Source organism: Cygnus atratus, chromosome 3, assembly GCF_013377495.2.
Source record: "Cygnus atratus isolate AKBS03 ecotype Queensland, Australia chromosome 3, CAtr_DNAZoo_HiC_assembly, whole genome shotgun sequence".
In the NCBI taxonomy this organism is placed as follows: Eukaryota; Metazoa; Chordata; class Aves; order Anseriformes; family Anatidae; genus Cygnus; species Cygnus atratus.
Genome location: NC_066364.1, coordinates 68,473,746 through 68,490,054, shown reverse-complemented (window position 1 = coordinate 68,490,054; position 16,309 = coordinate 68,473,746). Strand labels below are relative to the sequence as shown.

The 16,309-nt window shown below is 42.1% G+C and overlaps 1 protein-coding gene across 2 annotated transcripts in view; it reads left to right on the top strand.

Annotated features, from left to right (window-relative positions):
- Positions 1–16,309, top strand: part of PLEKHG1 (pleckstrin homology and RhoGEF domain containing G1) — a 141,071-nt gene that overhangs the window by 86,991 nt on the left and 37,771 nt on the right. The window lies entirely within an intron of this gene.

Below are 16,309 nucleotides of genomic sequence, written 5' to 3'. Positions count from 1 at the left end.
GCAAAGCAACCCAAGTAGAAAGAGCTAGCAACTGAAATAATGTCAGACTGAGGATGGCATGAGGACAAAAAGGGAGAAATGAATAGGTACTATTTTAATTGCCCTCTGACCCCAGCTGAGAGCTGTTGCTACAGGCTTTTTGTCCTGCAGTAATGGGGATTTGCTGACATTACCTTCTCTGTGGACAATGGAAATATACTTGAAAGGAGCATGTTCTCACTGTTGTTTCCAGAACTTTGAAATGTGCTCCAGCTCTACAACGGAGATGGTTTTAAAATTGAAGTCTGTGAATCCACTTTCTAAATTTTTGATGCAGAGCAAGGCATGTTTGCCTGTGATGTGCCATCAAGTATTTTTGCTTTTATTTTTTTAATACATCTATGCACCTAAACAGTTGTCATGTTGTGCCAAGAGTTATGAAGAGGTAGAGGAGTTTAGCACCATCTAGCAAGTCACATTAACTTGTGAAAGGAGCAACCCAAAGCTACACAGAATCACAGATTAGTTGAGTTTGGGAGGGACTTCTGGAGGTCATCTGGTCCAAACTTCCTGCTCAGGTATGGCCACAAAGAGCCACTTGCCCAGAACAATGTCCAGGCAGCTTTTGAAGATCTCCAAGGAGGGAGACCCCACAACCTCTCTGGGCAACCTGTGCCAGTGTTTGGTCACCCGCACAGCACAGAAGTGCTTCCTCATCTTCAGAGGGAGCCTCCTGTGTTCCAGTTTGTGTCCATTGCCTCTTGTCCTGCCACTGAAAAGAGCTCGTCTCTGTCCGCTCTGCACCCTCCCTTCAGGTATTTGTGTGCATTGATGAGATCCTCCTGAGCCTTCTCCAGGCTGAACAGTCTCAGCCTTTCCTCCTATGAGAGGTGCTGGTGCTGGACTCAGTATTGCACCCTGGGGTACACCGCTAGTTACTGGCCTCCAACTAGACTTTGTGCTTTTGATCACCTTCTGGGCCCGTTCATTCAGCCACTTTTCAATCCACCTTGCTGTCTACTCATATATCAGCCGCTTGTCCGTGAGGATCTTACGGGAGATGGTGTTGAAAGTCCTCCTGAAGTCCAGGCTGACAATAACCACTGCTCCCCCCTCATCTACCCAGCCAGTCCTTTCATTGTAGGAGGTTATCAGGGTAGTCAAACGTGACAGCCCCTTGGTGAATCCATGCTGACTGCTCGTGATTACCTTTGTGTCCTTCATGTGCCTGGAAATGGTTTCCAGGATTTTGTGTGTGAGACATACACAAATGACCCATTAACATGAATGGTGTGAAATTGCTTGTAGGATCCTGGTACTATTCATTGTATTCAAGTTCATTCATTAATAGTTAGCCTATGATAGTACTTCAGGGAGTATCTTTTCAACCTGTGTAATCCTTAGAACATGTAGCGTTAGCATGCTCCCCATAAAAGACTATGGAGCAAATGGGGAAAAATAGAATTTCACCCCTTTGGATGTTTTCATTGACCCAATGTTGTTGAAGTAAATTAAAAAGGCATAGATTTTGACTGGCTTTTGAGTATCCGGGTGGTCTTTTTTCTAAACAGTGCCAAACTGTCAGATACAGGTAGAAATCAACTTCAAAGGACAAGGCTAATGTGATCTTTAACTGATACTGGAGATCTGCTGAAGTCCTCCAGCTTTTCAATTGAAGTATTTCCTTGGTTTAGGATGAGTGAGAGGAGGCCGTACGGGCACTACTTGGCTCCCTGTGCCTCAGGACATGCTTTAAAACAACTGCTTTTCTAAGCAGTACAACCATTTTGTATGTGACCTGGAAGAGCAGTTGAATTATTATTGTTTTGAGGAATGCTGCTGTGATTCTTGCACAGGCAAGCATTGTAACAAGGATAGACTGAACATTGTTTGGTGTGTTCTATCAGATGATCTGTTAAGGGTATTTAAATTTTGAATTAGTACAGCTTGAAGCGTGTTTCAGGCAAGTTTATGATGAGAAATCGGATACCTTGGCTTCCTGCTTGTGTCATGCTGACAGGTGTACTGGTCAGGGCAAAACCTGCAGACTTTCTCTTCTTCAGGACCCAGCCTGACTATTTCAAATAGCACTCTAGTTAGGATATTCATAAACTTCAATTAGAGTCACTTACTCAAGCAGCATCTTTTTTCCTGAGTAAAATGCTTCCTCTGAGTTTATAATAAAATTTGGTACTTTGTACCTGTGTTTCACAGAAGTTAGAAGCCCATACTCTTGTACATGGCATAAAATAGCTGTAGAAAATGACTATATCTGGCATGTTACGTTAAATATACTCTCACAGTGAAACTCAGCCATTTGATACAAGAACTCATCAGTAAAATAATGCCATTAAAAAGTTGTTGTCATCTATACAGACCAGTAACTAGAGTGGAGCGAAGTATAATTTGTTAGTGCATTGCACAAATACTTGATGCAAATGGAGGCTGAGCTTCAGGAATCTTGAACTGTATCTGAAGTCAGGGAGACTTCATTTGTATGAATGAGTTTCTCTATCCTTTCACTCCGGACATGACATTTTTTAAACCATCCCTTCTAGACCAGTTGAAGTCTCTCTTCTGTCTCCTCTCCCTGTGCTGTCTCCTCTCCGTACCTTTTGTCCCGTCTCTCTCTCTCTCTCTCTCTCTCTCTTTTTTTTTTTAATACTTAAGACTTCTTATTTAAGCCTTTGTACCCAGAAAGTCCTGCTCTCTGCAGTCTACTGCCTGTAGAGTTCACACCCATCTATCATCTGTTTTTTCTCTGTAATCCCATCCTCATCAGTCCATGGTGTCACATTTCCTCATGTGATTTATCACTTTTTGATCTTTCTCTTTTCCATGTTCTTAGTCTCTGCTGCCTCCAGATCTCTCCCCACAGCCCTCTTGCCTGATCTGAAGGTGCTCTCAAATAGCTTGTCACAGTCTTTTTGCCAGGCCCATCATTTTTGCCAGGCCCTCTCTCTATACCTCAGCTTCTCACTAGGTTTTTCTTTTCTCCTGACATCATTTTCATCATTCCAAATTTTTCTGCCCTCTAAGTTCTGCTGACATTCAGTCTCCATCTCCTGGTGTCCATCAGGCTTCAGTCCCATTTTCTCCTTCCCACCTTTTTGTAGGACTCCGCTGTGTCTCCTCTGGCCTGGAACTGCACAGCATGCTTCTCCATGTTGCAGAACATTTGCAGAGGGTCACTGAGACACAGGAACAATCTTTTTCCCGTTCTTTCTTCAGAGGAGCAGATCTGAACCAGATGTGGGTTTTAGCATCCAAGAATGGCAGTTGCTGATGAAGAGCTAGTGAGTCCTGAGCTGAAACATGCAAAGGATCTTTGCTAAAAGTTCCTATTGGGAAAACATGAATTTGAGGGGTTTCACTTCCCACCCCTCCATCTATGTTCAACTGTGGGGAGGTTTGCACAATGGCAGCAAAAGGCATAGTCTGAAACAGAGTCTCCATTATGCTCCCATCTGCTCCTGCCCCTCCTTGAAATGCCAGGGGATGTTGCATGTCCCTGCTAGTCAGCCTGGGGGTGCTCGTCTTCTCAGAGGGGAAAGGTCAACAAAATTTTTCAACATGAGCAGAAAAGTGTGCTTTCAGTTCTTTCCGAAAAAGGCCTGGGGGTATGCTCTTCCTGAAATTGCCTAAAACAACTCAGCAAGGAGGCAGGCTTCTGGCGTAGAAAGCTTTATCTAAGGTGAGCAAGTTTGACAAAGTTAGATCCTCCTTGCAGGATGGGAAGAAGCCTTGTAAAGGGAAATATTGGAAATCTGATGGTGTTGTGGCATCAATGGAGGCTCCAAGGGAGGCTTTTATGGGAGGAAGTCGGTATCGGAGTTTTATTGTTCCAAGTTGCCTGCCACCTTGTTCTGCATTTAGAGGATGTCTCTTTCTACATCTCAGGCAATTAGTTAAAAACGCGACTCTGAAGACTGCGGTGTGCTCATTGTCACTTCTTGTGGTGTGTCAGTAAAAATATAGCTGCTGGGTTGTGCACTGGGTTGTTGGATAGTATAGCTCTAAGAAATTTAATTCCTCTTATCAGGTGGGAATCGTGATATAGCTAATGCAGCTGCAAAAGTTTGTTCCCACATTATCCTCAATCTCCCTGTTTGCAATCTCTTTTCCTAAGGCCGCTAACTTACGTGCCTGAGGACAGTGCCTTTAGATTACTGACATAAATTGCATGTGTTGTGGGAGGAGTACCTTTGTTTTGCAGCATTCTGGCACCCACCAAAAAAAAAAGAACTGGTTCGTATTAGCACTGCCCTTTCTGAGCATTTAGTAGATGAGAAGTTTCAGAGTGCTTCAATGGAAAGTTTACTGAAGACCTTAGAGAAGGTTAGCTGTGGTGTGAGAGGATGCACTGGTCCCTCTTGTATAAGCAACCTGAATTTTGAGGCACTGCTGTAATCAGCAGGCAGTAATGATGGCATTCTGAATTTTTCATCGTTTTTATTTCGCCCTTTTTAGGGAGCAGTGATCTCACAATTAGTGTTTTGTTTGTTTTTTTTTTTTCTCCCCCCCCCCCCCAGTTCATTAAGGCCAGCATATGACATCAGTGGTTGTAAAGCAGGGGAGCAATACTTTAGCTGCATGTATAAGCACTGCTGTTCTGCAAGTCTGGTCCATCCGACAAAGATAGCTGGCATGCTTCATTTATTTGTCTTCAATCTCCAGCACAAAAGAGAGAGCGCAGGTGTTGAGTGCATGATTTTTAACCAGTTTTCTTTAATTTCCTCATTAATAGAATGATGATTTTGAAACAGGTTCTCCTTCTTGGTGGGACCGGCTGCAGAGCCTATCCCATACAGAATGCAAACATAGTTCAGTTTAGATTTAAATGTTCAGAGTGAGATTCTTCTTTCTTTGAAATTTTTCTTGCTATGACTTTAAAAAGTAGTTAAATGCAGATTGACTTACCTTTAGCACTTATGCTGTTCTTTCTGACTAGGAATTGGTCCTTAATGCTTGCAGAAAATCTGGATGAGCAATTTAAATTACCTGCAAAGCAAATATTATGATAGTGACAGTGATAACTTTAACTGTGGTTAATGTTCCTCTGAGCTGATGAATTTTCCCACTGCTTGTTTCTCATCCATGAGAAAGAGCTGTGTCAAATTCAGATCGACCTCCTCAGGGAAAGCATGGCTAAAAAGCAAGGAAAGGATTTTCCAGTAGTATTGAGATATGATAGCTGAAACTAAATTGTGCTTGACTATCTCAGTGCATATCTAAAAGACCTTCTTTACGTCAGCCTGGTTTATCCAGAGTTACATCAGTATAAATTGGAGCAGAAAATGTTCCACTTAAAAATCAGTAATAAATTTGAAGGCAGCTCTATAGGAGAGCTCCAATGTGTTGTCTTGTTTCTGGATTTGTTGTTTACAAATCAAGACCGTTTTCTCCACTGGAGATTGTTGAAAGGTGAGGTGTCTAGTAGCAACACCAGGTTTGTTACTGAACAGGTGTAAAAAGCTGTTCTGGCTACCTTTGAGAAATTTATAGTTAATAAGACAAGACAACTTTTTTCCGAGGCAGTAGGACTGTCCAGTTTTTCAGGTGGACATCTTGCTTCCTGAATGTGAGCCATATTAAACAACGTAAAGCAACCAAAAATGTTGGAAGTATACATTAAATAATGTTTATGTTTGTGTCTTAAATAATCTTAGATGAAGTTGTTTCTGAAACTCCAAGATCTTTAACAAAAATATTTTGCCAGCTATGTATGTGGGATCGTATGCACCCTGAAAAGAAACCATACCAAAACCAAAGGCAAAAAAAACCTAGAACTTGTTTTTCTGGGCATGTGAGAAGCATTCTGGGTTTTGGAAAAAAGATTGTTTATAGTTGTACAGTAGGAATATAGTGTTGTGAGCAACCAGAAATAACCTAGCTAACCACTTACGTGGTGAAAGAGAAGTGCTTGTATTGTGACGTGAACATGGAGCCATTTGTGTACTAACCTCACATGAAATATGTGAAGTCATGATTAAATAGATGGATGCATGTTTTTTCTTAACTGCATTATCACTGCAGAGTCTTACTTCTGCTAGTAATATTCGTTAATATCCTTTATCCACCACACATATAAAAGTACTTTATTCTGAGTATTTGAGAGGTGCTGGATAAAATGTCAGCACTGCCTTGCATTTTCTGCACCTGAATTTGACATCTAGCTTTTATCTTAGGCCAAGGCTGTAGAAACGTTTTGAGTCAGAGACCCATTGCAGAGCTTCGGTGTATGGATGGACTGCGTGCATCATGGCAGTACAAATAACGTAGCCGTAACTTTGTGTTGTAGGTCAGCTCTGCTTGGACAGCACAAAAAAGTGAGTTAGGCTGCGGTTATAAATGAGGTGTTAGTAAATGCACTGTTAGTCTTTTCTAGGCTCTGGGTGGACGATGAGCAGCAGCAATAGCTGCTGCTGTGCCAGCAAGCTAAAGAATGGCTGAAAAGCCTGACTGCAGCTGCTGGTGGACTCCTCTTTCAGCAGTGGGTACATCGCTGGGCTCTGCTGTCTGCAGCCTCCTATATGCTTTCTAAATGCTTACGAAGGTGATTAAGGGATTATGAAGATGATTAAGGGATTGGAGCATCTGTCCTATGAGGAAAGACTAAATGAGCTGGGCCTGTTTAGCCTAGAGAAGAGGAGATTAAGAGTGGATCTCATCAATCTCTACAAATACCTGAGGGGGCCATGTAAAGACTATGGGGCCAAACTCTTCCCAGTGGTGGCCAGTGACAGGACAAGGGGTAATGGGTATAAATTGAACCACAGCAGGTTTCATTGCCATATGAGGAAGAACTTCTTTACAGTTTGGGTGACAATGCACTGGAACAGGCTGCCCAGAGAGGTGGTGGAGTCTCCTTCTTTGGAGATATCCAAAACCTGCCTGGATGCCATCCTGCGTAATATGCACTAGGTGACCATGCTTGAGCAGTGGGGTTGGACTAGGTGATCTCTGGAGCTCCCTTCCAACCTCAACCGTTCTGTGATTCTGTAAATGCAAATGAATAAAATAAAAGGGTAAAAGTTAATCTTCTGTTCTGGAAAGCTCTATTCTTTTCCTTTTGGAGGGGGGAGGTAAGGAGAAGTTAAATAGGGAATGCACAGTTTAGGAGCGTGTGTGGTCTGCAAGGGATCCTGAGCATGGAACTTTGTTCCTCTCACTACATTGAGGCTGGACTGTGAGGTTATATTACTCTTCAGTGGGATGCATAGAGCCCTGTTGTCATTTAGAAAGTTACAAAGGATGGCCCTGTTAACCTCTGCCTTGCGGCTGCCATTTGCTCACTGGCTGCGGATGGGGAGCTCTGAAGAGCGGTGCGGTGGCTCTGGGCAAGCAAGCCTGGCAAGGGTGGGTAGCACAACCAGGAAGAGTAGGGATGAGAGCTGAGAGGCAGGGGAGAGGAGGTGCAGGCTTATGCTGCCAAGTTCTCAGTAAATATTTAAGTGCTTAATAGGATGATGTATTTTTTGCACAATGATTGGGATTTCTGTAAGGGAATTCTGAAATTTGGAAATATCTTAAATTGAAACAAACTACTGAGACTGCCACCAGCCCATAGTTTCTGGAACTTTAATAACTTATTATGACCATTTCCCTTCTGGTCCATGAAAATATTTGACCATTTTAAATTTGTTTTATCATCGTTATTAAACATTACTTATTGGTGAACTGTGTTCTTCTAGTAACCCATGCCCTTTAAACCTGAAGGCTTAACAGACGGCATAGCACTGTCTTTTTTCCTTCTCACCACTCCCATGGATTAAGGTGTGGTGCTAGCTGCAATTTTTTGTGGTTTCATGAGAAGACCATTTTGCAAATAAGATACTTTCTTAAATTTTTGGTTGAAAACCACCCACTGCTATAACCTCCCACTTCATTGCTGTTCATATATTACTGATAAAATCCATCAATAAATCTCTGGGAATCGTGTGGTTACTAAGGTTAAGATAAACGCATGTTTAGGATGTGTGCACATTTTCTCCATTATGCCGGGTTTGCATTTTCATTCTTTGGAAAACAGACTGTTGCAGTTTCCCTTCTTGTGTTTTAAAATAAACAAGTCTCTTTTGGAATGCCTCATTTAACTTGCAGGGATATCAAGATCACCTTAGACGGCAACATTCATTTGCCATACAAACCAGGGAGAGTTTGTGTAATGGGCAATAGTCTACAGCATAAGATTCAGGTTCCTTTCCTTGTTGAGTCCCACATTCAAGGACTAAATACACCTTACAAAATTTCTGTGCTTTGCTTGACTCTGGTTTAATAAGGTTATAGTCAGACAGAGTAAGCACTGTTGTGAGGATTAACGTAAATATCCTGAAGAACTTTGAGATTCTTTTTTTTTTAGAATTCATAATCATTGCACGTTTCTAGCTGATACTTTTTTAAAAAAGCACTAGCTTATCGAATGATGATGATGATTTATTCTGATGATGTCAAGCCTCAGTTGTAGCCTTTGATACAGAAGTCTGTAGAGTACTTACTTCATCTGCCTAGTGACTACAAACAGACATCCTAATTGCTGGTTAATGTTTTCATTTGGCTGTCCTTACTATTGTAGCTTATTTCTTCTGTGTTTCCTCATATCTTTAGGAAGCCAGTTGGATGGGGGCCTCACATAGCTCTTCAATGACATGTCAGTAAACTACTGATAGCATTTGTTATCATCCCATGATCTCCATCTGCTCTCTGAATTTACGTCTTATCATACCTCTGAGTAGCAATTCTTAGTGCCAGCTTCTGGGTAAAATTCCTGTAGCTGTGATTTATCAGTCAGTGCTTGCTGATATCCGAAGATAAACATGGAACGTGGTTTTAATCAGTGGGTTACGACTTCAATAAGTTAGCATGCTGAAGTGTGTAAGTGGCATTACATGTGAGTTTCTGTTCCCAGTGATTTACCCATATCATCTTCAGAGATGATGGACGATGTAGGGGACTTGTCTGTGCATGATCCATGAATCCCAGTTTCACATTGAGTGCTTTTAGTGCATCTCTATCAAATTACACCTTGATTTAATTGACAGCCTGCCTTCCAGGGTGTCTTTTTAGGATGGGAGATTTTGGCATGAAATACCTGCAGGTGAACAGGGGAATATTATTAAACTTTGTATTTCATTCAAGCAAAAAATTCACTTCCGCTAAGAAGGCAAAATCCATGCAGGCAGTCCATCCTTGAGGTCCTGATACCAGGTCTCCTGGTTGCTGCATTGTTGACATTGACATGCCCTAGAAATTTTCAGGCTTTGTATGCAGCCCCGTGCATGCTTATTCTGTACACAGGCACAACTGCTCAAAGGCAGCCTAAACCAAAGAGCGAGCATGTTTTAGAGGTGCAAGGCATAGTGTTAGGACTCAGGAATTCGTCACAGCTAATTTTGGCTGACACGTACTCCCACTGTGGCTTTACATGCATGCAGAAGAAGCCAAGGCAACCTACCAGAGGTCACTACTTCCAGTCCTTAGTATCTGCAAATGAGGTGGTATTTTAACATCTATAAGATGAGGGAGGGAGGCATGTTGGTTGTAGAAAATCTGTTGCTTGAGAATAACAATAAGGTGAAAAAAACACCCTTTTTTTGTTCTGTAGGTGAAAGTTAAGTTGATACAATGCTCTGTAAACATCATATCCTGTAGACCCCTAACTGTGGAAAATGCAAGGAGAAGTCTGTCATGGTCACCTTACTTTGCAATGTTGAACAGTGGAAAGAAAACTGAAATGCGCTTCTCTATTTTTAGTCTTTCTTCATATCATGTTCTCACGAGTGCTCTCACCATCAATCTTTGCCCCGCTGCATGCAGTCAGTGGGCAGTATCGTCTTACTGGATCACCACACTGGCTTTACTGCTGTAATCTGTAGGCTGTAAGCCGGCTGCATGTGTAAATTGGCTATGCCGAGGAAGCTGGCCATAAACAAAGGTGAGTTTATACAGCTTCCTCCACCACCTCCATCCACATGGTGCCTGGGGAGAGGCCTGATATCAGCAGGGCAGCATCCTGCTGCTTCAGACTGCTGTTCTGTGTGGAAATCGGAGAGGAAGGGGATCGGTCACAAACCACACGTAGTAACGGATTGTATAAAACATGGGGCTTACTTCTACCATTTCTCTTTGGAGGCTTGCTGGCTGTCGGCGGTGGGATGTATTCTCCTCGCCCTTCTCCCCTGACAGCAGGGTTAGGTTGCTGCCAGCATGGGGCGGCTGTGTGGGAGCCCACAGACAAGGCCGTGGGGAGCCGAAATCCCCACAATGGCAGGGCTTTCTCTGCCAGCACAAAGTGTCAGTTTTATGTTCAAGGTCCTAGGGTACATGAAGGGAAATAAGGGAATAGGAGGTGCCCGGCACCCACGAACTTTCTGCTCTCCTTGCTGGCGTGAGCAGAGGAGGCCATGTGGCTTCGCTTAGAGCTCTGAGCCTGGGTTTTCCTCACACAGCCCCTGGCTCTGGTGATCAGCTGGTGGCAGGGCTGTGCCCTGCTGTACTTAGCCCCAGGTGGGTGCTGTGCTTTCAGACCTGTTCATGCTTTGGCCTGCGTCTGGGTTTGTCTGCTTCAGATATGTGTAAAAATACTGCTACTAATAAAAATCTGCACTAGTAGAAGGTGGAAAGACATGCTCACAGAAATTTCCTTCTTTATTTAATTCCAGTTTTGCATGTAGAGAAGTCCACTGTATGGTGGACAGTACAAGATTTTTTTTTTAAAGTATGATTTACTGGTGACATTAATATGTAACATCTGTGGCAGAAATAAAATACAGGGTTTTATAGTAATCAAACTGCATCTACAGTTAAAAAAAATGCTCATATTAATAAAATATAAGTATTTATCTGTATTGGCCTGTTGTATGACAACATGACTGTGTTGCTTACAGCCTAAGATAGTGGTTGTGTTACTCATGGGAGATGGAGATACCTGCTGCAAGCTAGCAAATCCTCACCATCCCAGGAAAAATTTGAAAAGTTACTCCTCTGTCTGTTGAATCAAACAGGTAACGTATTGAAGCACAGCTGCTGCTGCTCCTGCTTCTCCTGCAGAGGAACTCCCGAAGCAGGAAGTTAGGGTGCTAATTATCTTGGTGGGTATGGGTTTCTGCCTTCCATGTGAGAACACGTCAGGCTCTCTGGTGAGGGCTGAAAACAGCAAGGGCTTTGAAAAAGGACTGGCAGCTGGGAAATGGTTTTAAGAGCAATTGAGCGAGCATTTTCACTCATAGAATGAGGATGATTTCAGTCAAAATGAGACATCCTACAGGTATGTGACTCTTTACAGAGAATAAAGAGGAAGAATACGGAAGACACAATATGAAGGGAAGAAAGCAGTCCGAAAAGTGTTAATTTTGGCTGCATGAAAAGTTTTGCTACAGGGGTCTCCGGGTAAGCCACTGTGCAGATGAGACCCACACTACAACAATGGACTTATCATCTTCTATCACAGAAATTAATAGCAATAATGATAGTGATGTGTTTTAAGGAGAAATGCTCTGACAGAAGGCCTTGATATGGCAAGGAGATGGCTTTGATTTAAATCTCTTTAGGTTCTCAGCCAGATATAGCCAAAGGAAGCAGGTTGAGAAGGCAACATAGGGATTGTTTACAAGTGCACCTTCACTTTGCAGATTACAGCTGTACTTTCAGTAATTGAGAAGAGCTGCTCTGACATGCAGTGTGTCCTCGGCCACCTGTTGTGGATAGCACACTATCTTTTTCCCCACAAGGCATTCAGACGATGCTTCTGTACATGCCAGCTAAATCCACAAATGAAGTAAATAATAATAAAAAGGAATAGAAAAAAAAGTCAGGCAAAAGGGGCATAGGTACAGATTATAATTACCTCTGTAATCAGCAGCACAGAGCATGTTCTAGCAGTTACCCCATTGTACAGCAGCAGTTGCTCAACCTTCTCTTTGGCTACAAGGATGAGCTGTGGTTTGGTCAGCGTGGCTCTTGTTAGCAGGCTACAGCTAGGATCCAGTTTGTGGTGCGCTTTCTTTCTGGCCCGCAGCCTTCCCCTCAAAGCAGCGTGGGAACATAATGCAGGCAGCCTGGGCTGCTGAAGCATGTCAGTGGCTCCTCTTGTGCACGACCAGCTGATCTGTGCCATTTGCGCTCGTTTGGGTAGAGGGCAGTTGGGCTGAAGACATGCTCAGGGGGTCAGTATAGCATCCAGGAGAAGGGGCTGACTTTCTGGTAGTACAGATGTAGGAAATATCAGAAAACTGGGGTCCAAGTGATGGTATTGCGCTCTCTGGATGCAGGTCCAGCTTGATTTAATATTGCATGTTCCTCCTCCTGCTGCAGCACAAGACATCACTGGACTGTTGATGAGTACCTGGTTTTAGGTGTTTTTTGGTCAGAGACTGAGTTTTCTTGATAGAAGACCTCAACTTTCAAGCCAAGTGCACATTGTTGAAGTCCAAAGATGTACTGCAGCCTTGCTTTCTCCTTCAGCTTGTGTTCAGACACTGGCATACAAAGAATTTTTTATTTTTATTTTTTCCCCTTATTGATGTTTATTCAGATTTTCAGTGTTTTGTGTGCCTGCCTTTTGGTAAAGGTGTGCACATGCAACGGCACTGCTCTTCAACATTCTTGCTTATCTTTATTGATTTTCATACGTGCAGATTCCTGCTTTATAGAAGAAATACTAAGAACTTATCTAGTTATATATGTTTCTGGCAGGGCAGGAAGAAAATATTTTACAAGGTAATGGCGCTTTTACCCACATTAACATTATTATGTTAACATTTCTAATTTTAACATGTAATTTTAACATTACCACATTAATGTCTGGCTTATTATTTATTATTGTTTATTTTTTATTATGTTTTTAAAGCTAAGTGGGGGCCTGTTTTCAAAGGAAAATGCAGGTATCTAGATGAAAACGTCCCACATGAATTTGCATTTAGTTTCTGACCTTTGGTCATGGAAAAAAATAGTTTCAATCAATCTGTAAAGAACTTCTTGCTCATTTTGTTCTTTTATTGACAGTTTTCTCTCATTTCCAATTCGTACAATTACTGTTTTATCCTCAAAGGTTAGTGTTGTCATCATTTTGTTCCTCTGGAGATCTTTCTCAGGTGATTATGGAGGAGGAGGGAGTCATCAGATGCGAAGCTCCTAACAGACATTCTTCCCGATAGATTCGGTGTGATGAAAGACAAATGGGGAGAATGTCAAACCCAGCGAGGGAGGCAGAGCCATCCGGCAAGCCTCTTCTAGTCTGTGGAGAGATTCAGGAAATAGGGTGGAAAAATTGTGCAATACTATTAGAACAAGCCTTGCTCCATAAATCAATCTAAGGAGACCGGCATTTATTTTTGTTTCACTTATAAAGTAAGCTAAATGTTTTGCTCTAACTGCAGAGAGGCAATAAAACACCAGCAAAGGCAAAGGTTACAAACAAATCATTCAGTGCTGACAGAGGGTCTGTAGATGCTGACAAGAAACAAATAAAGCGAATAAGCCCAGTGCTCTGTTCTGATAAATTTCATTGATTTCTGCACCATGTCATTATGGCTGCAGCCTGCCCTGTTATCTCATAGCTCCAAACCTTTCATTATGGCTTCAGATGATAACAGCTGTTGATATGCTGCAGGAGGTTGCGGTGACTACCATGGGGGTAAAGTACCACTTGCTAAGAAATAATTAGGAAAAACCCCATGGCGGGATAGCTTTGATCTGCTTCTGCTGTTGTCCTTGCAGAGGGCTATATGCCGATACTGCATCAGTTTCCCGGATGAGTTAATGAAACTTTATGAGAGCACACATACTCTATAAAGCAATATAACCAGAAGGGTCCCACTTGCCGTGTCACTGCAAGCCACGTGCTGCTGCTGCGGCGTGCCTGGACTTTGTCAGACCGCTTTGTGAGGACGGGCCTGCGTGGCCATCCTCGCACCCGAGCATTTTTAACAAAGAACTGTCTCTCCTTAGGTAAGCAAAAACCCAGCCATTTGTTTCCAGTTTGCTTCTGACCTGGTGCTGGGAGGACACGGAGGCCAGAGATGCAGTCTCAGAACTTTTCGCAGCAGAGAGCACAAGCTGTGCGTGCGTGGGATAACCTGATCCTGGCACATGCTGCTGGAATGCTGGAAAACTGCCAAAGCACCTGCAGGCTTTTTCTTGGCAGGAGCCTTAGAAAGGGCCTGGTTCCTTATTTCTTGCTAAAAGTTGGTAAAAGACTGAGAAAAATATACATATGTGGAGAAAAACTGGGATGGGAGGACAAAAGGAGCACGAAACAGGTCATGCTTATAAAACTGTCTACAATACCAGAAAAAAAAAAAAGACTGGACTGTTTTGTTCTTTTTTTTTTTTTGAAGAAACCCATTCTGAGGTGAGCAAGTTTGAAAGAAACTCCTCTTTATTCAATAAAAAGGCTGTATGCACCTGATGACTGTACATGTGGTTACTTATTGTGAGATTTCCATTTCTCTGCAGCACACCACACCACACCAGCTAAGGATGCTGCAGTGCTCCTGCAATGCTCAAATGTTTTCAGAGGATCACAGCTCCACTGGAGCTTTTGTTCTTCACTGGTAAATGTAGATTTGTATTAGTGGACAGAAAAAGTTATTTATTGCTGTCACCGGGGTAGCCCTGAATCTATCATCTACTCCTGCGTTTGAGCTAGTGTACTACATGCTGCAATCCTGTCTGCCTCACCAGAATTCCCAAACCTTTTACTTATCTGCAGCTTCTGAATATAAATGAAAAGCTAACTACAAATTCAGGCAGTCCCAGGGATGCCATTCCAATGGCTTACTGCACAAATGCATTTCAAGGACAGGCTGGGACTAGAAGGCTGCAAGAAGGTACAGTACGGACGTCCATCACAGAAGAGATGGGAAGGCTTTCTGGGACATGCCTACTTGCTTGCCCACTGCTGTTTGTTGTTCTTCTTAAAGACACTGAAGTTGCATTTGAATACGCAAGTTTTCTTCTTGTTGGCAAAAAATATTCTTTTTTTTTTTTGGTGGTGATGAAGAGTAGATTTAACTGGAGGCAACCAAATACTGAATGTGGATTATTGAATGTTAGGATTAGGACCTGTGACTCTGCTTACACCATCTCAGTTGCAAAGAACATGGGGATAGAGACTTGAGTGCTGTAATTCATAACCATCCTAACAAGAGCATCTAAAATCCAAAGGTCAGATCAATGACTGATCTAAACCCTTCATCTTCTCTGGATTTTCAGAGAATAAATCTTGTCCAGTGTATGTGTTGTGTAGTATTTTTTTCTTTACGACTCTGGCACGCAGTTGCATCTTAGAAGTTTTCATGGTCTAGTTGACGTTTCGCAGGGTTCCTTCCTTGCCGAGAAGTGGAATGCTGTGTTGCTTTTGGTGGGTTGCCACACCACGTTGTCTAACCCCAGGCTAAGGGATTTTATTTATTTTTATTTCACATTGTTTCAGCTGTTTTCACTTTTCCTTTATTGTTTTCCGTCCTCTAGCAGAATTTCTTCATGGATGTGGCAGCACATTGGGTTTCTTGGTTTATGAGTTGAAGTTGGTTAAAAAGCCCGGTGGATTTGTTTGCCCTTAGCTGAGGAAATTTTAACACTGAAGCAGCAACAGAATGAAAGGTGATGCTCTGGGAGCTGAGCTCTTATCAAAATGGGGGAGAAACGGGAAAGTTGTTCTGCTAGAACAATGCTGATCTATCTTTTTTCTAGTTCTCTTGTTCCTATTCAATTGAAGTCACTAGATGAGACACTCTTGTAAATGTGAAAGTATGTCTTTGCTAGAACATATACCACTGTAATTTGCAATGTAACTGTACATTATACAAGTGTACTACATACACACTGCTTGTGTGTATATACGCTGAGATCTTCTGTCCTCTGCAAACTCTGCGTTGCTGTGTTTGTGTTGTTTTTTTTTTTTTCAACTACAGTTTTAAAAGATTTTTTTGTTTGGTAGCTTTTCTGAGCACTTGTTTTTATGTTTTCTGTTCTTGATTATATAGGTTTTCTGTTACTAAGACTATTAAATGACATTCTTCATTTTTTTGTACATTTTTTTGTCTCTGAGCCGGTTAAATGATCAATTAAACTGTCACTGTGAATGAAATCTGAATACATTTGTATATCAGTAGCAAGAGAAATGTTGGCTGTCCAGTCTAAGGACTATAACTTAGCATTCAGTCTTCTGTTATTTTCTTGGTTTCAGTGAACAGATAAGTACTGTTACCTTTCATAATAGAATGACTGTTCACAGAGAGGCTACTGAAGGGTTTACTGTAATAATAATGTGAAACTGATATGAAGGAATTCATCTTGAACAATAAAAGGTAGCTCCATTTACTGATCT